At 41.4% G+C, this 20948-nt stretch overlaps 1 protein-coding gene across 3 annotated transcripts in view; it reads left to right on the top strand.

Moving 5' to 3' along the window:
• The window catches only part of TLE4 (TLE family member 4, transcriptional corepressor), a 155349-nt gene that overhangs the window by 12752 nt on the left and 121649 nt on the right, over nt 1-20948 (top strand). The window lies entirely within an intron of this gene.

The raw sequence follows: 20948 nt of genomic DNA, 5'->3' as shown, positions 1-20948 counted from the left end.
AAATCAGTAAAGATGCAGGCTTCTGTTTCTTTTCAAGGGACAAGGAACTTTGAATATATCTTAGTTTTTTATTGGTGGACATGGTACCGTGTCGTTACAAGAGTAGTAATCGTAACAGTAAGTGATTTTAGAGAGCTTGCTGTGCAGATAATATTTTATTCTTACAATAACCTTATGAGGTTATTACTGTATATTATTATTTCCATTTTGTATATGAGGAGGCTGAGACACATAGAAATTAAATAAGTTCTTGAGATCAGCCAACCAGTAAAATAGATCCTGGGTTTGGCTCAGTTTCAGATCACTGGTGTGATAGATATTTCTGTCAATTCTCCAGACATTTCAAATGCTCTGCTGCTTCCCCCAAAGTACATGACTGAGTCAGGAGATTCAGATTCTAGTTCCGACCTTGCCAGTAACCAGTTGTGTGTTATTGCTGAGTACCTTAACTTCTTAGGACTGTACTTTTCTCAGCTTAAAATTGGAGTGTAAGTGAACACTGAGATCTCTTTTACTTCCTTTGGTCTAAAATGACCATTTGGTTTTGGTTATTTTCTATGACCCAATGAACAGAAGTGAGACTTCTTTTTAGTCTCAGAAAGTCCCTTTTAACACCTGTTTTCAGAGTTTTTTTGTTTGTTTGTTTTTGTTCACGCCGCGGTTGTCGGGATCTTAGTTCCCTGACTAGGGATAGAACCTGGCCCCGGTAGTGAAAGCTGAGTCCCAACCACTGGACCACCAGGGAATTCCCAAAAATTATATGTATTTTATATGTATATAATATAATTCCAGTGCTGCTTTAAAGTGATTAGCTTTTGTGCTTTTCATTTGGCATGTATAGTGTTAGAAAATTTAATCGTACAACTTCAGAAATAACACGAATTATAATGTGATCCAGTAATTTTCTCCCGAAGTGTTAAGAGGTGGGTGTATATGTAGTAGTTTATTACCTGTTGTGTAATTAGCTCCTGGGATTAGTTATCCTTCCAGAATCCAGTGCCGATGTCAGTTTCTTTAGCTGAGGTTTACCCTGATGACACTGCAGGCCTGTAAACTGGCTTACAATGAACATGAGATCTTAAGTCCTTGGGTTTCTCACATTGTCCTTTACTTAGAGAAGGTTTGGACTTTTCAGCTTGGTTTATAATAAGTTAACTGTAATTAAATAAAAGAAGGGGGAAATGTATAATCTTGACCTTTGATGAATCAAGGACATAGTAGAGCTCAGTAGAGATCATAGTAGAGATCGTAGTAGAGATCCATCGCTAAGATATAAGCTCCAAAAGAAGAATGTGTTGTGTTACTCCTGTATTTCTGGCATCTGAAACAGTCTTTGGAACTTAACAGAGGAAACACTGGAGCAACTGAAGGGATGGTTTAATTTTTCATTGCACTGCATTTCCTATAGTAGAGTGTCAACCACCAGTATATAAGCTTTGTTTCTGAGCTCTTAGGCAGGACTCTTAGGGAGAGTAACGATGGCCTCGGTAGGCAGTTCGAGGTTAGGAGTTCTCATTGCAGTTCTGCCACAGGCCCTTGAGCTGGCAGTTGGGCAGTTTTAAAATTTAGGATTGGATTCATCTCCAGATGAATGGAGGTCCAGATGGGGGGTCCTTGGCTGGGTTTTAAAGTATCCACAAAGTCCTTGAACTTCTATGCAAAATTGTATGCCTTCTTCTGTGGGAGAAGAGAGTTCATAGCACTCACTGATCCAGTGAGGAAACCTGGACCCAAATGGAGGAGTTTGGGAACTATTTCTCTAGAGCAGTGGTGTCAGACAGGGCAGTTCCTTTCTCCCAAGGACATTTGACAGCATCTGCAGATATCTGTGGTTGTCACAGCTCAGAGGTGCTACTGGCATTCTAATGGGTAGCGGCCAAGCGTCAGCCTTGTCTGGCTTCTCTAGTTAATTACATAATTTTGAGAGAACCTGTCAAACCATACTTGTATTTTCACGTTTTCTTATGCTGTTCTCATGATGATTAGCAAAGTAGGGTTGGTGGTGGTGGTGGGTTCTTACTTCAGGTTCAGAATGAGGGTGTTACATGGTCTTCTGTAATCATCTTTTTCATTGGAAATTTCTTGTTTTAAGTGAGGCCCATTTGTCTTGGCTACCCATTGAGGGTCCGAGAATTAGTCTTAATTCTTTTTTTTTTTTAAGTTTTTTTGATGTGGACCATTTTAAAAGTTTTTCTTGAATTTGGTACAGTACTGCTTCTGTTCTCTGTCTTGGCTTTTTGGCGGTGAGGCATGTGGGATCTTAGCTCCCTGACCAGGGATTGAACCTGAATCCCCTGCATTGGAAGGGCGAAGTCTTAACCACTGGACTGCCAGGAAAGTCCCACTCTTACTTCTTAGCTCCTTTCTAGGTAACAGTTTTTCAAAAGTGTTGTCCTTCATTAGCCTTCCTTTGTCCATGCTGAACAGTCCCAGTATTTCAGCCATTCTCTGGGATACCTGTTGGGTTATTACCAAGATAGGATAGACTGGGCCACCTGAGAATTCAGCATAACACCTTGGCCTGATCTACCCCAGCTGAAAAATCAAGGCAGATCTTGCTACCAAATAGTCCTTCTGCTCTTTCACTTAGCTTCTTGATTGGGTCAAAGTGCATTGTGCTTGAGTTTGTCTAGTCCTGACCACATTGTGATAAACAAAATGGAGTCTTGAGTTTTCTAAGTAGCCTGGGAGTCTACTCACATGGGTTTATTATATTTTTGAATATTTGGGCACTGTTCAATGAACATGTTTTATTGGGGCTTAATTTTTCCCTTCGCATATTCCATTGTGCCGTGCTATGAAGGCAGGTGACTGTTCTAAAGGCTTTTGATTTGGGGGAGCATGTCGAACTGTTTGGGAGTTTGGCTTATTACCTCTAAGTATGTCTACCTTGGTTAACCTCACAAAATATTATAGTTCACCTAAAGTGGCCAATAAAAAACATGGTGTCATTTCCACAGTTACTTGCTTAAGCAATTTTTGGCCAAGTTGGGGAAGACAGAGTGTATGTTTGGGCTTTTTAATGGAAAAATTGTGTCCTGCACTATTCCAGAGTGTCCTTAAACTTTCTCCTTTATGTAGGTTCCAGGAATGTGGAGATGACAGCTCTACTTCCTTGTAAGCCTTCAAAATTTTTTTAAAAAATTGTTTACATTTTTGAGGTTTCAGATCTGGGAGACTGGGCCACACATAGTACATTTATGTACAACAACCTTTTTAAACGGCAGCTCACTTGCAAGTGCTTGATATGGCTGACCTTAAGAAGGAGACCCATTGTTAGGACATACTTTAACGAGATCTAAGCATAGCCAATAGGATTTTCTTAAAATCTAAGCAAGAATTTAGGATATTTTGCATCAGTTTAGGACGTATATAGAAAAAAATTTGGTAAGATCTTTGTTGGATTTGTATTGTGAGGTGGTATTCATGCCAACTTCCCAAGATTTATAAATTCCACTTTTTCTTTGATAGTTGATTTCACAGTTTGGGGGCATGCATTTGTCGTTTTTGTTTGTTTGTTTGAAGCTCGTGCAAAAAATAAACTTTCTAAATTGAAATTTTTAGCTTCTCAAATTGAATATTTAGAACTAGACCTACAGAGATTAAGATTATAACCTAAAGACTTAAACCTGAAAAAGAACTGAATCCTCACGAGGTTGTTTATTCTTCCTTCACTGGGAGAGTTGCATGGTTAGGAGTTGGCAGTGTTGGATATCTCAGATGGAACGCAAAGGCTATGGTGGCTTATAATCGTTCATTCAGCAAATGCTAATTGACCTCAGACTTTGTGCAGGGTGCTTTGAGGGTTAGGGAGTTAGGAGAGGTAGAACTCTTGCCTCCATGGATTCTAATCTTTTAATGGCATTTCGACCAGTGTGAATAGTACATGGCAGTGTGTGGTGATGGCACACTTGTGACAGGCAGAAGAGGAGGAAGTGTTTCTGGCTTGGAAGTGATTAAGAATCCTGTTACAGAGGATGTAGGGACATTTTAGTGGGACCTCAGAGGAGGAGGTCTCTTCGGCAGGAAGAAAGGAAAGGGGAGGATTCCAAGTGGAAGGCACAGAGACAGGAAAGTGTTGTCCATGTTCAGGTGGTGGTTACCATTTCCAGCTTGGTTGGTTGGTAGAGGAGAGAATGGTTGAGGTGGTGGGTTTGGGAAGCATTATGGAAGGCCTTAAATGCTGGTTCTGTTACATGGGCTATTGAGGGAAAACATAGGGAAGACAGTAAGGCAGGGACTGTGTCGGTTTTGTTTATTTGCTCTATTCTCAGCAAGTAGCATGGGGCCTGGCAGAAAATGTTCAGTAAATGGTGGTTGAAATGATTTGAGTGGAGAGGGACATGAAGGAGAGAGGCTGGGTTGAAGAGGTGACAGGTACTGGAAAGGAGGAACCCAAGTGACCCCCGCAGTTCATTGAATGAGGGGTGTGGAAATGAACAGAGAAAGGCCTAAAACATTGACCTCTGCAGACTTTCAGAATCAAGGTGCCATTAATAGAAAAAGAGACCTTGGAGGGGAAACTTGGTCTTGATTATGCTAGGGGATGAGGTGCCTAGGGAGGAGGAAGAGTGATACACGGAAGAGGAGGGAAGGACAGGGGTTTGTTGCTTCTCCCCTGCCTTCATATCAGCACCTTCCCTTCATCTCCTGCCAAGTCTGTTTTCTTACCAAGAACTTCAGGTATTCTTTTTCAGCAAGATTTGTATTTGTGCCTTAATTCTATACCCAGACCACAGTGGACTTTGCCAGGCAGCCCTTTGTGGTCAGTGGTTTTAGGAACTTACCATTTTAAGGAAGGTGTTTGACCTTTGTGTCAGTGTATGAGAGAGATTTTCTTCATCATTTTGCTTGATTACTGCCATTACCTTTATATAGATATAATAGTGGGAGTTTGCAAATTATCTGATTTTGGCTTTTTTCCTTTTAACGTTTTTTTTTTTTGACATTAAAAATAGGTACAGAATCCTTTAAATTATTCATCAGCTATGGAAATTCTGCTCCAGTCATTCTTTTCTTCTGTTGCTTTTTATTTTCTATCATTTGGCCAAAAACTGTGAATAGGTCAGTGATTCTTTATCCTTTTTGTGTTGAGAAATTTTATGTAAACGCGAGGCTGAGTCTGTAATTGTCTTGAGAAACTACTATATTTCAATAATTACTCCCATTGTCCATTACGTATGAGCTATATACCAAAATTACAACGGATGCTTTAGTCAATGTGAATTACATGTGTGTGGTTAATTTTCTTTTTTTCCTAATGTGAGGCATATTCTGTATTTTAAACTTTTTCCTCCTTTAAGACACTTGTCTTAAGCTGCTGTAGTTGAGTGAGAACAACAGTGATAGTAAGGAAAGTTAAGTAAACATGAAATTAAAAAGGCCATAGAGTACATTTTGGTAAACCAAAATACTGCTTGGTGGCATAAAGCCACAGATCCATTCCAGAAAAAAAAAAAAACATGCGGAAATGTGGTTTTGCTGTCTGTCATGCAGTCTGTTTCAACTGTCAGAAACATACGTTGCTTTATGGGGTATTTTTTTCAGGTCTGACCACAGCTTTTAATTTCCTTCACTCCACCCATACCTCCCGCCTCACCCCCATGTATCTAGTGCTAATTTATGGGCATTTTAAATGTAATGACATCAACACCAAAAGGGTCAGCAGTTGTGGCAGAAGTTTTTTTTTTTTTTTTTTGGTGGTACGCGGGCCTCTCACTGTTGTGGCCTCTCCCGTTGTGGAGCACAGGCTCCGGATGCACAGGCTCAGCAGCCATGGCCCACGGGCCCAGCCGCTCCGCGGCATGTGGGATCCTCCCGGACCGGGGCACGAACCCGTGTCCCCTGCATCGGCAGGTGGACTCTCAACCACTGCGCCACCAGGGAAGCCCGTGGCAGAAGTTTTTTGTCTTAGGTATGCCAAGTATCACTTCTGTACTTTTGGACGCTTTTACTAGAACACAGCGATTGTCCTTGTTTTTGGACTCTTCGATCTAAGTTAAATTGAGATCTTTAAAAGGTGGTTTCGGAATGCTTTTTTCCCCTTATTTTTCTTTCTTCTTTCTTTTTTTTTTCCTAAAGAAATAGTATATTCACATTAAAGAGATTTTAGAAATAAAGAAAGAAAAAGAGTCAGCCACAATCCTGCCACTGTGACCTAGGCAGAAGCCGAAAGCTGAGTCTTCACTGTGTTTCCACCAATGGTGTTGTGGCTGATGGAGAATTATGCCCCCTGCCACCCCCAGCATCGAAAAAAACTGGCCAAGGTTCAAGGGGTAATACATAAAATAAACATAAGTATGTTTTGGTTTCATTTAAAAGTATGAAAAAGTATATACCAAAATGAAACCTTAGATCTTTAAAATTAGCTTGATTTATTGGTAACTTTACAGTTTCTTCAGCTTTTTTTTACGGGCAACACAATCCTAAGTATTTTTTAGATCTACTCCTATTTCAGCCACTAACTTCCTGTGATCTTGGTAAATCATCTAACTTTTCTGAGTCTCAGTTCCTCATCTATATCCATAAAACAAGGGAATAGGACTGGATCAGTATGTTTTATAAGATGTTGGGTCCTGGGCTCCCCAGCCTGGGGCCTGGGCATCAGTATTTTTCTAAAAGTTCCAGGGGTCATTCTGATGTGCAGCTGGGTTGAGAACCAGTGAACCAGAGCAGTGCTTCTCAAACTTTGATGTGCCTACAAATCACTGGGGATCATGATAAAATCAGATTGTTGCTGCAAGTCTAGGGTGGTACCTGATATTGTCCATTTCTGATGCCCCATTGATGCCCATGCTTCTGGTCCACTGACCACGTTTTTAGTAGCAAGGAGCCAGAGGCTCTCCAAAATCTCCGAAATTTCTTCCAAATCTGTTATTTTTTATTTCCATGGTGTAGTTGTTGTAGTACATGGGAGTCTGTGTGCTGTTTGAATGAGACTCTCCACTTAGGATGTCAAGATTGATAGGTAGTGTGGTATCTCTGCGTAACCTCTCTTTGCTTAAGTTCCAGACAAGCATCTTTGGAACAGTTCAGCAGATGGAAGTAATTTTAATGGTATCTTGCTTAGGTAGCTTGGCTGAGCTCCAGCTGATGTTTGGGGGTTGTTTCATTGCTAGAGAGAGGAGGGGCACTTTTCATTTCTGCCCCTCTCTGCTCACTGAGACCCCAGTCTGATAGGTACTTATACTTTCAAATTCTGGCTCCTTTCTTCTCGTCCTTCATGGCTGCCCTGCTCATATTGTCCTCTAATTCCTGAGCAATATTTTGGGTAAATGGGCAAACAGAATCATGAAGCAGTATATCTTGTTGTAATTTGGTTTCTCATGTTGGCACATTCTTTGCAGAAAAAGAAACAAGTTAAAGCAAGGAGAACTCCAATTTTGGAGTATATTTTGTTGTGAAAGATGTGAAAACATTCTTAAGCTGTAACATTTGTCATGCTCTCCTTTAACCCTGTCATTTAGAAAAAAGAATACAGTATATAATTGTGGTATTTTATTTTTGTTTGTTGTTGCACAGCATCAGACTAGGAAGCAGCATGATCTTGTGGGAAGACCCTGTGGCTGGGGTGTCTGCAGAACTGATTTCTAAACCATCACCTACCTCTTACATAGTTAAATGTTAACTGTGGACACTTGCGTCTCTACACAAACCAGGCAGGGGATCAGGGAATGCTCCACTTATTGGAGCTGTGTTGGAGAGTTCTGTTGTGTTGAAGGAAAATATCTATCACCTAAACTACCAGGCAATGAGAAGTTATAGTTTGTATCGTAGGAATGTTGCTCTGGAGCAGTGCTACTCAGTGTGGTCCATGGACTGGGGCAGGTCCGTGCACTATTTGCTGATGGTGGGCGTTATGGTGGGGAGCTTGTACCAGACCATAAATCAATGCACTGCCCCCTTCATCAGGAATGTCTTTATTGTTGAAAAAACAAAACCGAGGAGCAACAACCAAAAAAACCTATCTAGCTGAAGTAAACAGTAGTTGACTTAATTCTGGCATGAGCCCATTATCTTGCTGATGGATAACAGTTTGGGGACTGACTGCTTTCAGTAGCACTGCTTTAGAATGTTCAATCAACAGGTTTATCAGGGTTGTTTTATAGATTAGGAATAGACAAATTGAAGTTCATAAAATGAAGGAAAATGTAACCCCCAAACTAAAAAAGTAAAAGCAAGTTAGGTGAAAGGTAAGATCAAGTTCGACGTGTGTAAAATATTAAGTCAAGGAGTTTGACACAGTCACAAGAAGGAAGCTGAGAGGCACCGCCTTTTGTGTTTTGGTTAATGCAAAACTTGTTTAAATTCTTCTCAGTACTTCTGACTTCTTAATTTAATAACTTGCTTTAGAGAGAAGTTTTGTTTTTCATTTTCACCATCTTCCTAATAGAAAGAATGTGTTTTCTGTAAGTCTCACTTAACAGTTACCTGTGGCCTTAAATTGCAAGAAGCTTTGAAGTTGAGCCTGACTTCCCCTCTCCCTCTCCTCCTCTGCCCCCAGCCTCCTATTCTTTACTCTTTACTACTGTATATAAAATTTACTGCATCCAGGGCAAGTATCTGTTTACCAAGAAAAGAGGAAGAGAGATCCTTTGCCAGTAGCGAAACATAAATACTGAGAATGTCTTTTCTGGGTCACAGTGCACGAAACTGGAGAAACAGCAAAATTTCTGGGGCCAGGCCTTTGACCTCATTCCTCTTTTCCATCAGTCGGAAGGCACTGTCCTTTATTATTACTGTGCTGGTGAGTCTGTCCTCCCACCCCTCTTTAGATCTGCAGCCCTTCCCCCCTGTAGTATAAATTAGTGAGGGATGTCTTCTTAATTGAGAGACAGGAAGAGCCCTAAGCTTCAATCGATACCTAACAATACAGCTACTCAATTTGTAACACTGTCTAATCTCAGTCTGTCTTAAACCAAACTGTACCACTTTACTTAACTTAAGGGATTATATTAATAAGCCTACTCTCATAAATATTTCTGCCAGTGAGATGTGGGGCAGCAGCATTCTTCCCATTTCATGGTTGTAGAAATGGAGTCCCAAATCACTTAGGGTTTGCTTTAAAGTCATGGTTCTGCTGGATTAGTAATTAGAGTTAACCTGGGATTTGGCACTGCACAGTTTATCATTCACAATGTCTGGTGTGCTTTGCAGAATGTTCTGCCACTTAAGTCTGTATTCTTTCCTTGCCTTTCCATAACTGTCCCCCCAAGTAAACCTTGAAATCAGCCTTGTGACTCCCCTATCTTATTAATGAATGGTAGTGCCATATCCAAGCTTTACGTGTTGGATGGAATCATGGATTCCTTACTTCCTTTCATTGTCCAAATCTATTGACGTCACAGCATGCCGCTGATTCTCCCTGTGCAGCCTGTCTCCTTTCCTTGCCCTCCGCATCACTTCCCATCAGACCCTTGTTGTCATGCTGGGATGGCTGTGCTGGCCTCCTGGCTGATTGCCGTGTCTGCGGCCTTTGCCTTCTCTGCTCCCTTATCTGGGCTTATGGGAGCTCTGGGTACACTTCTGTATCTATCTATATTGGGTCATTGTTCAAGGGCCCTTCTCCACTCCAGGAAATCTAGCCAGTACTTCCAACAAGTCTCTCTCCTCTTCTTCTTTTACCCTTTACCTAGGTGATCTTGGCCGCTCTGCTAAGTAGATGAATCCCCATTTTTTTCTGCAGCCTGGATCTTTCCTCTGAGACCATTGCATGTAACCAAGTCCTCCTTTCCCTTGAATGTCTCACAAGTACGTAAACTCAACATGTCCCCAAATGACATCCTCCCCCACAAGTCTGCTTGTGGTCCAGAGATTTTTATCTCAGGAAATGCCAGCAGCATCCACCCGATTTCTCAAGCCAGAAACCCAGAGGGAGGTTATGATTGCCTTTCCCTCTCGTTTATTAGCCACACCCAGTCAGTCTTCTGGTCTCTTGGAATCTATTCTCAGTTGCTCCTCCAGCTTTCTGATCGTGGTGAATGGCTTAACCAGTTTACTCTTCTGTGGCTTCAATATGGGGACAGAAGTCATCCTCTTAAAATTGGTCTACAGTTAAGTGAAATATCTGGCCCAGAGGTAACCGTCCATGAACGCTGGGATGCAGAGGACCACGATACTGATCGTGGTCACGAGTAGTACCTTTAGCCACCACATGGTGAGACATGGTGATGACTCTCACCACGAGTAATCTGGTTGTCTCCTAACTGGCCTAACCTGGGTGGAGATAATCCCAGTACGTTGGGTTCTTCTGGATCTTCTTATTCAGCCTCATCTTGTCCCCTTTCACTTGTCCCATTTTTAGACTCTGAATGTCCCACGCTGATCCTTTTTTGGAATGTTCTTGCCCTTTCCCCTGCCGCTCTCTCCTTTGTCTAGCATACTCACTTCACCCTCAGTTACTCAGGGAAACAGTGTCTCCTGTTAAGCATTTAAAAATACCTTGCACTTTGTTTTCTTCAGTGTCTGTCTCATTTGTTAGATTATGGGCTCCATAAATCCTGTCTTGTTCCCCTTCTCTTTTCTCAGAGGGTAACATAGTGCCTGGCAGTATAGAGACAAGTATTGAAAAACTGTGGAATTAATATGGCTAACGTGATGTTGCTGTCTCCCCAGAGCCTCTGTAATGACTTCAGCAAGAAGGGGTTTATTCCGCTCTCCTCCTTGCATTGCTCGGGCTCCTCTGTGTACCACCTAGGTACCACGTGCTGTCCGTTATTGTGTTTATTTCCATTTAGTCTTCCGCTATTCTAGATTATAAAAACTTCAAAGGGTCCAGATTAATTCGGCATTTACCTCTGATTCTACCATAGCTCCTAGCTTAGAGTCGGAGTGAATGAATGAGCTGATATCTGAAAATGTCTTGTTGAATTTCCTACGTTTGTGATGCTATGGGAATTCATATTGTTCCTATTCTGAAATTATCTTTCATCCTCCATCTTTCCTCTTGCGGTATGTTTTGTGGTTATAAATCTCTTCTGCCCTTCCACAGCCACTCAAGTACAATCAGTGGCAAGAAGGGGGTGGAGAGCAGAAATGCCCTGGAGTGTCTTGACCTCCTGTCTGGTATTTATCATAGCTTTCTTAGGAATTGTCCTTGATAGGTCCTTGCTGCCTTCCAAATAAAGTTCGAGCTCTCTAGTGTGGCATTCAGGACCTTCCACAGTATGACCCCTGTGAACCCTTTCTGTCCTTATTTTCCACTCTGTTTTTTCATTGCATGCATCCTGTGCTCCAGCTTAATGGCTTTCAATGCTGCCTGTACATTAGAATCACCTGGGGAGCTTTAAAATAAAATGCTGACGTGTGGGTTCTACCCTTGGAGAGTATGAGTTCATTGGCTTGGGGTGAGGCCTGGGCGTTGGTGTTTGGGAAGGATCCACTACTAATGTTAGTGTAAAGCCAGGGCTGGAAACCATTGACCAGCTCAATGTTTCCCATGAAATGTAATCTCCTCTAAGAGCTTTGAGAAGAAGGGGTTCCATAGTCAGAGAAGTTTGATTAGTACTGCATTTTTATGTACACTTTTTCAAAGATTTATTACCTTGTCAATTGAGAGGCTGTGGGATGTCAGCAGGAAAAGAATCGTGTTTAACTTTGTTTAAACTCTGTGAGGTCATCTGACCAAGGAGCTCTTTATGTATATCATACTTGTTAATGACATCTGCAGAACTTGGTATAGAACCTGCTTTGGGTGATGCTGCTTCCAGCCACATTTCAGCTTTTAAATCGCTTCTTTATTCGTCTTTCCTTGATCATCTCATTCAAACCAGATCTCCTCTCTCCCCAGGCTTTTCTCTTCAACCCTCCATTTTATCTTTTTCATAGCACCTTTCAGCATCTGAAATTCCTCTTCATATATGTGTATGTTTGTTTCTGTCTCCTTGCCCCTACAGTGTGAACTCCATGACAGCAGGGACTTATTCGTCTTGTTCACTCCTGTGTCTCCAGTCCCTGTGTCAGCACCTAAAGTAGGCCTGACAGATAGTAGGTGCCTGATAAATATTTGTTGACTGGACGGAAAGGCAGTATTACGTTCGTGGCTTTGGCTTTTCCTAAGGTTCACATGCTGAAAATTTTTAAACTGCCTGCACAATAAAAAGCAGCTTGCTATACATTTTAAAAGTAGCTAGGAATACAGGAGCACAAACAGATGACACAAACAGATGACAGATGAGCACAAATAGTGCTTTACAGTTCTCAACTGCCTAATGAAGTATCAAAGAAGAAACCAAGCAGAGGCAGATGTGAGCCTGATGACAGGGAAAATGCTATTGTTTTTCTGATTATAGAGAGCTCTTAGTCTGTGGTATGAGATTTCTTTTTTAATTTCTTAAGCAGCCTGTCACAGGCAGCTTCTCCCAGTGTATAGGAGTCGTACCTGTGTGAGTCACTAAAGAGTTGGGGTGAGGAATCAGTGAGGTGATAGTGGACTTCTGTGGGGCATACACTGCACCCATGACAGGAAAACTCCACAGAAACAGGCAAGGAAGTAGTATATTCTAAGTAAAGGCTTCCTAATTATTAGAACCCTCTGTAAGTGAGCATATTCACACAGGTTTGTCTGGGGTTGTGGGGAGTGGATTCGCGTATCTAAATCCATACATGGGATCCCATGAGTGTGGTGCTGCAGCAATTCCTGGACCTTGTTTGGAAGGGATTCCAGTGGCATATTCTCTCTAGGGGTCCTCATGCTGTGGCTGTGCCCGTCGCTCCCCAAGCCTGCCACTAAATGTCCACGTTTTGAGCAGGGTTGATATGCCCGAGCTGGTCTACACTTGAGCTCATGTGTGTAACCCCTGTGACCCACTACACCTGGAATTGTCAGGAATCGCTCTTCCTGTGAGACCTGTGAGGGATGCTGGTCCCTGGCTAGGACCTTCTCTTCAGCCATTACTGATTCACTCTGGAGATCCCGTTGGGGAGATTTATCATGACTCACTATACAAGGTGCCCTCCCAGTGTGCCTTCTAACACATACCCCGATTCCAGTGTGTCAGGTGATCACAGTCTGGTGAATAATCTTGGGAAGGAGGTTGAGAGGCATCTCCTTTGCATTTCGCAAATGATCTTTTAAAACGCACATCCTGCCATGGTTTCAGAATGGAAGCTTTAATCATTTACTTATCAGTCAGGAATTGTCCAGAGTGGATTTGCATTTCCTTTTGTGGCCCACTGTGATTACTTATTATTCTTTTTGAGCAGTATGGCATCCTAAATGCTAGAAAAGATGTTGTTGGAGAGGTAAGCAGACCAAATCAGTATAAGCAGGTCTTCTAGACAGGTATTCCTTTATGGTTGAAGTGCTATAACTATTCCCAAACAGTTTTAGCATGCTTGCAAAAGATTTTAGGAGATTCCAACCACCGAACCTGGACTGCAGTTTCTTCTGGTCACTTAACAAATATTTTTGAGTGTCTTCTACATACCAGGACTGGGGTATAGACAAATCTCTCTCTGCCCTCATTGAGCCTCCATTCTCTGTAACCTTGCTGCAGACCTAATGTTGGTCTGCAGACCCCTAGTGCCAGTGTCACTTTGGAGTTTGTTAGAAGTGTAGACTCTTAGGCCCCACTCTAGGCTGGATTTTTAACCACATTCCCAAGTGATTAGCATGCACACTAAAGTTTGAGAAGCACTACTTCTCAAACTTTTTGAGGGCTTCCCTGGTGGCGCAGTGGTTGAGAGTCCGCCTGCCAATGCAGGGGACACGGGTTCGTGCCCCGGTCCCGGAGGATCACACATGCCGCGGAGCGGCTGGGCCCGTGAGCCATGGCCGCTGAGCCTGCGCGTCCGGAGCCTATGCTCTGCAACGGGAGAGGCCACAACAGTGAGAGGCCCGCGTGCTGCCAAAAAAAAAAAAAAAAAACATAGGTGAGGTAATTTCAGGTGATTATGAATGTTGTGAAGAAGACTGTAATGGGCTGGAGAGTGACAGGGAGAAGGAGCCCCAGAGGATGCTGAGTGAAGTTGTCTGAGGAGGGGTCCTGTGGACTGAGACTGAAATGATGAGTAGGCAGTGAGCCATGACGAGGTCTGAGGGAGGTGGCTCCAGGCAGAGGGACTCTCCCTTACCCTTGCCAGGCTTTGGTCACCCCCATTTTTTGATGCCAGGGTCAGATCTCTGGCGGGCCCTGTGGATGCACTTCCCTACTGTGCCGGGACCTGTATGGTAGGGCACGTGTTTGGCAGGGCGATGTAAGTGCAAATAGCGGAAGAGCAAAACTTTGCTTTTGAAAAGAGCTGACTGTTTTATTAAACAGAGAAAACAGTTGAAGGGGATGGAAGGGTACCTTGGCAGTGATGGCTTCAAAGAGTTGACATTTTATGTAATTGGGAGGAGGAAGAGGAAACCAATAGAGGTCATTCTAGAATTGAAAGGACAAGAGAAAAGGAAGTGCTGAGGAATATGGATATAGATGAAGATTTGTTGAAAAATGGAGATAAACAAGAAGGAAGTAGACAAGGAAGCCTTTAGCCCAACCTAAGAGTATAGACTGAAAAGTAGAGCATGGCTCTCAGTGTATGAAAGGTGGCTTGTTGCTTTCCTGGAGAATAGGTGTCCTTGATGAGAGCTTGGTAAGACCCTTTATTGTTTTTGTTTTCTTTTTGGTTTTATTCCAGTATTCAAATTCCTCTGTTTTCAGATATTTCTCACGTACATTGAAATCGTTTTGGGGGAAACCAAGGTGAATATCTTCGCCTACTATGGGCACAAGGAATATTTGTGCCCTCCAACCATTGCTGAGAATGAAAATGCTTAATTGGAAATCCTCATTCAAGGCACCTGTACATTTATGTCAGTGGGAAAGAGTAGGGCAAAAAAAAAAAGAAAAGAAGAAAGTGATTCAGAGACAGGGAGAGAGAGAAGAGAAATCAGAAAATAGCTGGCAGGGCTTGCTGTGTGATACACTGGCCCAGGAGTGCTGAGGAAATGAGCATGTGCAGAACCCTGAGTGTCTTGGTATTCGGTCATCAGGTTCTCTGACCACCTGGTTCTGCAGAGGCTGGGGTTAAGTCCACCAGAGAAAGGCGTTTGCTTTCTCCTGACATCCCACTTTTCCCGCCCATCTTTTTTTCCATTTTCCTTGCCCCACCCCTCTGGTAGAGCTGAGTATAACCTTACCATTGGTTCCAGTGTTTTTCAGACTTGAGAACCAGAATGATTTGACCTTGGGGTATTAACTGGATGTCTGTCAGGCAAAATGATTGTCATTCTCAACCGTGATAAAATATCACTCTTGACATTTGGAACAGTAGTTAAACACAATAACCAGAGCCCGGAAGATGTAGGTAGGATAATAGGCAAATATCTGGGAATTCCCTTAAAGACCGTCTAGAAAGCTCAGGAGGTGAGAGGAAGGGACCCTTTTTTCTAACCATTGCAAAAATGCTTCAGTAAGCTACAGCTTCACCTTTGGGGATAGATGGAAATAGTTTCGTGAAATATAGGTATTCTGTGATACTCTCTGGGAAAGACCTCATCCTGTGTGTTCCTACACTAGCACCATGAACAGTAGCACCTGAATATCTTGTTAGGACAAACAAGTGGGATACCTCAGTATATGCAGTTAATAACTGCATGCTGGGCACCTTAAAAGCACAATTGGCATGCAGTAAAGTAGCATAAACATGAGTTCAAAACACAAAGCAGATTGACATTGCTTGAGATATTACAATCAGCAGAATCATTGCTTTAGTTAAACTCACCGGGGAGGGGGAGTGGATAGAAAAAAATGGTTGCATATTGGCACTTCCGTATCATTCAAGGTAATACTAATTGAGTACTCCGAGACAGTGTCTCTTTCTTGTTAGAGGAAGTGGGATGATGAGAGCTTTTACAGATTGTCTTAATACATCGCAAAAAAAAAGTCTTAGTAGTTTGAATCAGTCCTTTAGGGAACTCATAGATGTCCTATTACATTGATTCTTACAATGTTACTACTTCATTTTATTGCTTTATTAAGCAGTATAAAATACTTTGTGCAAAATAATCACCTGTACCAAAATAACTTAGGCATCTGGTTTACCAGCTTGCTGGTGGTGCTTGACAGTACCTTTGGTCTAAATCTCTAAGCCTTATCCCAGTCTGGCTTTTTTAAAAAATACAAAGAATTTTATTTATTACATGTTCTTACCTCTTTTGTCAAGTTGAAATTTGATGACAAGATAAACACTGAGCTGTCAGTTTAGAGAAATAGTACTACTTGAATATTTCTTCCTATGTGTAGTCTGGATTTTTATTAAGTTGGGAAGAATTTCTCATTAGTCTTCTGACTTTTTCATCTATGGACAGGCAGGATCACTTCCAGAAGTTGTACTGTTTCTCAGATAATTTGGAACAAATCAATAACAAATCAAGATATTTTCGGATTGAAACAAAAAATTGCAGTCTTGGTTCTGTAGTGGTAAAAGGGATTGAAGGAGAGGGTTGCAAGACTTATTTGTACTTATTCTGAAAAGCATTTCGGATAGAATAAGTGGGAATTTTTCTTCACTTTTTGGTGTTTAAATATAATAGATGGGTGTATGTTCTTGATAAAACACTTAATACAATACATAGATTCATCTTAAAACATTTTTCTGGCAAAGAAACTGCTGTACAAGAACAAATCAGTTGTGAAATGTTATTCTTTAAGAATGTTTTCCTGAAACTCTAATAGGTTTTTTGCCCCTCCCTCCCACCCCATTGGCTACTGAAATGGTTTCTTAGTAATGTTTTGTTACTCTGTTTTATTTCAACAATACTATATAGTAGTGTTGTTCCTATTTTGATGAGAGAACAAAAACACAAACATTTGTTAAACGAACAATTGCTTTTGATACTTGTCTTCGATAAAGTAATCTGTACTTTCTCTCAAGTTTATTATGTCATTAAAATAAAATTTATTTTTTAAGGAAGTCATAGGCAGAAATAATCAAAAATTAGATTTTTTATGAGGACTACTTGAGGGGATGTAATTCAATAAAAGTGTAGGCTTAACTAGTTTTTTGTCTTACTTAAATAACTAATTTGTTACAAGTAATAAAGAAAATATCCGATATTGTGTGCTTTAGTATTTGTTACTTTTTAATGAAGGGATTGAACTGTGGCATTCTTTTCAGTGTGTGACATTACTTTCCCATGATGCAAGGTAGTTAATAAATTTTGCAATGATTCTTGAGTTGGAGTGTGAAGAAAAAAGCGATAAATGGTTTTTCTCGCTGTTTGTCTGTTTCATCACTTAACCGGTCATGCTGCTAGTCCACTGGCCGTCACCACTTCGGGGTCGGTTAGTCTGTCTGCGTTCATGTGCCAAGTGCATAACCAAGGGATTTCATAGAATGCCTCTTTTGTTAAGTTGCCTTTTTCTAAAATATTTTGCCCAAACAGGTTTTTTGTTTTTTAAGTGGGATGGTCATTATTTTTATTGGTTCTTTTTATTGGAGGGTGGCATAAAGGAGGGACATTATAGAAGGAGGAAATAGAATGGTAGTGAATTGAGGGTAGGAAAATAGTACGTGTGGGACTTTTTTCTTTTTCATGAATATATTGATGGATCGAAGAAAACGTAATAGAAGTGTCAAAATTGTTAATGTATTTAACAAACTATGGCTGCAAAAACAATCATTTTGTTATATTTTGGCATGAACAATTGTTCTTTTATGGAGGCCATTAATCCTATTTTGGAATATCATGGGCATCTGAAGGCAATAGTTAGCAGTTCCATAAAGCATTGAATACCATGATAACATCCACTAACCCTCACAGCTGTATTTCAGAATCTCTGCCTGTTTAAATGGGCTGTGAATGTACTTGCTCAGGGATGCATGAGCCGCATCACCTATAAATTTGATTGGAAGCTACAGCACTGGCATAGGCTGATGGATAGCAGATTAGAGCCCTGATTAACCATGTGATTCGAAGACTGGGAAATATATTGTCTAAGCAAGATTCATCAGATGCAATCAGAATTTCAAGTGGTCAGATGAAATTCAAATGTATATTGTGGCTTTTCCTCCCCTGGTGCTTTTCCTCCTAGGTTGCCTTTTTTCCCCCTCTCTTTCCCCAAAGCTGAAAAATACTTCTTTGATGAATCTGCTCCTTACCCTAAAGCTGTCTGTCTGTTATTCATCAGAAAGCAGGTCGCAGTTCAGTGAGCAGAAGAAAAGATTTTAATAGAAGCTGTGCCAAGGGCTGTAATGCATCATTTTAGGGCCCTAATTACATTACAATGACAAATATCAGTGGTGACAACAGCAATAACTTACATCCTTTAATGGCTGTGCTGGAAAAGGAGTTTGGGCCCCAGCCATTAGATTAGACTCAGTTTCAAAACATAGGCCATTAGGAGTGTGTGTCCACAGTATTATTGGCTGATCGCTGAAGCCCAGTGGAAAGGCCTGTAAATAAATGATGGCCTCCCTAAAGCTGGGTCCTGTGGGACAAAAGAGGCAAAATTAGATGCCCATGGAAGCAGCAGTGTTTCCGAGGCAACTTTAGCTTTCAAAGTGAGGAATGACCCGCTTAATTTTATGAAATCTCTCTCACACACACACACACGCACGCGCGCGCGCGCGCGCGCACGCGCACACACACACACACACACACACACACACACACACACACATCCTACCCCCCTGCTGCCAATTAGCCTGACCAGGAAAATCCGTTGGTGTGACAACTTAAAGAAATTAAGAAGTCTTTTAGACAAAAGGAGACCTTTAAAGAAAAAGTTTGGAAGGTTTCTACCCCCTTTTTTCTGTTATGTATGTATCTTAACATACATGAGTCAGTAAAACGACTTTTTGGCTTTTCTACATTTATTTTTAAGGAAATGTAGATTTTTTTTTCATAGTTGCTCAGACTTAACATGGCCTAGGCCCTACATTAAAGGAGCCAAATAAGTACCTCTTGCTCTTTATTTTGACAGATGAGTGAGTTTCCTTAGGGTAGTTTTTGTTGCCTGGGTTATGTAGGCAAACTAGAGAACTCAGTTTTCTTATGTGCCCACACATTTTTCAACCCTCCTAGCAAGGGACTATTTTATTTATGTAAACAACATAATGAGGAAAATATGCTTGGCAGATGGTTCTAAGCATTAGAATCATCAGTTTGGTTTGCCCCAAAGTATCTCATTATCTTTTATTCTCTCCCCCTCCACCTCTGCCTACAAAAAGCTTAACAACCAAATGCCTCTGAGACTAGTGCTTTCAGTCTGGTGCATGCTGCTCTATTTTCTCAGCTCGCACTGGAATTTCACCCTGTAACCACTGTGGTATGTTCGGTCCAGGTGGAGAGTGGTTTGGTGATTCCCATTGCAGCTTTTCATGGTGGTTTAAGCATTCTTAAAGGATAGCTAAATGCTCCACGGGGCCAGGGCAGTAAATTAAATCAGGTCAGCACAGTTGGGTCCTTATTCACTGCTGCTTATTGGTACTGGGTTTTTGTCCATCCTGTTAGGAATGCAGGCTGGAAGGGAAAGCTTAGGTTTGAAACTTCATGGTGAATTTGTGTTTTCTCTTGGCTGGCAAAGTTTTTAAGGTGCTGGTATTTAAAAGATTGCGTAGCCACAAAGTCAGAAGGGTTGCTGATGAAAGAAGGAAACCTAGATTGCACAAGTGGAGTGCCGCTGTCATTCTGGTAATGACTTGGCATGAAAAGGAGAATTTTTGTCCTCCTGTAAAATGAGGAACTGACCCTGGATGGAATTTACATTAAGAATGTCTCAGGAATAGTAATTGCTTTATGTTTTCTGTCTCCTATCACTTCTTGCCTCTCCTTTTTCCTCACTCCATCATTAAAAAATAAGCTGTTTTGATGGATGTTAACTAAACTGACTGCAGTAATCATTTCACAGTATATATGTAAGTCAAATCATTACACGGTACACCTTAACCTTATAGAGTGCCATATGTCAATTATATCTCAATAAAACTGGAAAAAAGTTTTTTGTGTATATGCGTGTAAAAACCCTGTTGTCTACATGTCACGTACGAACGTATATAAGGAGCCATCTGATAATGTAAATTAAGGTGAAGTTCTGGGTAGCTTTTTTTTTTTTTTTTTTTTTTTTTGCAGTACGTGGGCCTCTCACGGTTGTGGCCTCTCCCGTTGCGGAGCGCAGGCTCAGCGGCCATGGCTCACGGGCCCAGCCACTCCGCGGCATGTGGGATCTTCCCGGACCAGGGCACGAACCCGTGTCCCCTGCATTGGCAGGCAGACTCTTAACCACTGCGCCACCAGGGAAGCCCCTGGGTAGCTTTTTAAAGAAAACATAGTGGTGGCGTTTCTTTTTTTTTTTTTTTTTTTAACTTACTGTAGAATCCTATTTGTCTAAAATTTGAACACTTACCAAATTAATAGAGAATACGCTCTATTATCTGACATTATTGGGACTTTTGCAGATCTATAGTACAATGGTAATTAATGTTCCCAAGGTTAGTCACCATATATAAATAATTGCTTTCTGCTAAGTATAGGAGGATTTTAGCATGTTCTAAACCTCTGCACACTGAAAACCCTGGTGGGACACATTTGGAAATTTTAATGGTTGACAAAAACATGCCATTTCCCAACAGTTTATAACTAAGGATCTGAAGTAATCAGCTCACCTGAGTTGGTTGGGTGCTGTTCTTTAAGGAGGTTGGGGACTTTCTCATGAAATCTCAGTGCCTGTGTTTAAATAAAGCAAAGGCTGCAAATGTCAAACTCCAGTGAGTTATTAGGTGAGGGAAGTTGGGGTATAGGGAAGAATGTATCTTTACCATCTAAATTCAAAAGACGCAAGGTTTTATGTAAATCCACATTAGAATGAACAAGGGTCCCGTTGAAGGCTTCTGAAAGCAGATTTCCAGTCATGAAAATTAAATTCCTTTCTAGGTTGTCCTGGTGCTTGAAGGTTGACTTTTTAAGATGAATGCTGGTTAATAAATTGTGCTATTAATGTGGCACTGTTGTCACTGCCTCC

This window comes from Delphinus delphis, chromosome 6, assembly GCF_949987515.2.
Source record: "Delphinus delphis chromosome 6, mDelDel1.2, whole genome shotgun sequence".
In the NCBI taxonomy this organism is placed as follows: Eukaryota; Metazoa; Chordata; class Mammalia; order Artiodactyla; family Delphinidae; genus Delphinus; species Delphinus delphis.
Note: the sequence above shows the minus strand (reverse complement) of the source record. Positions and strands in the feature narration are given on the sequence as shown.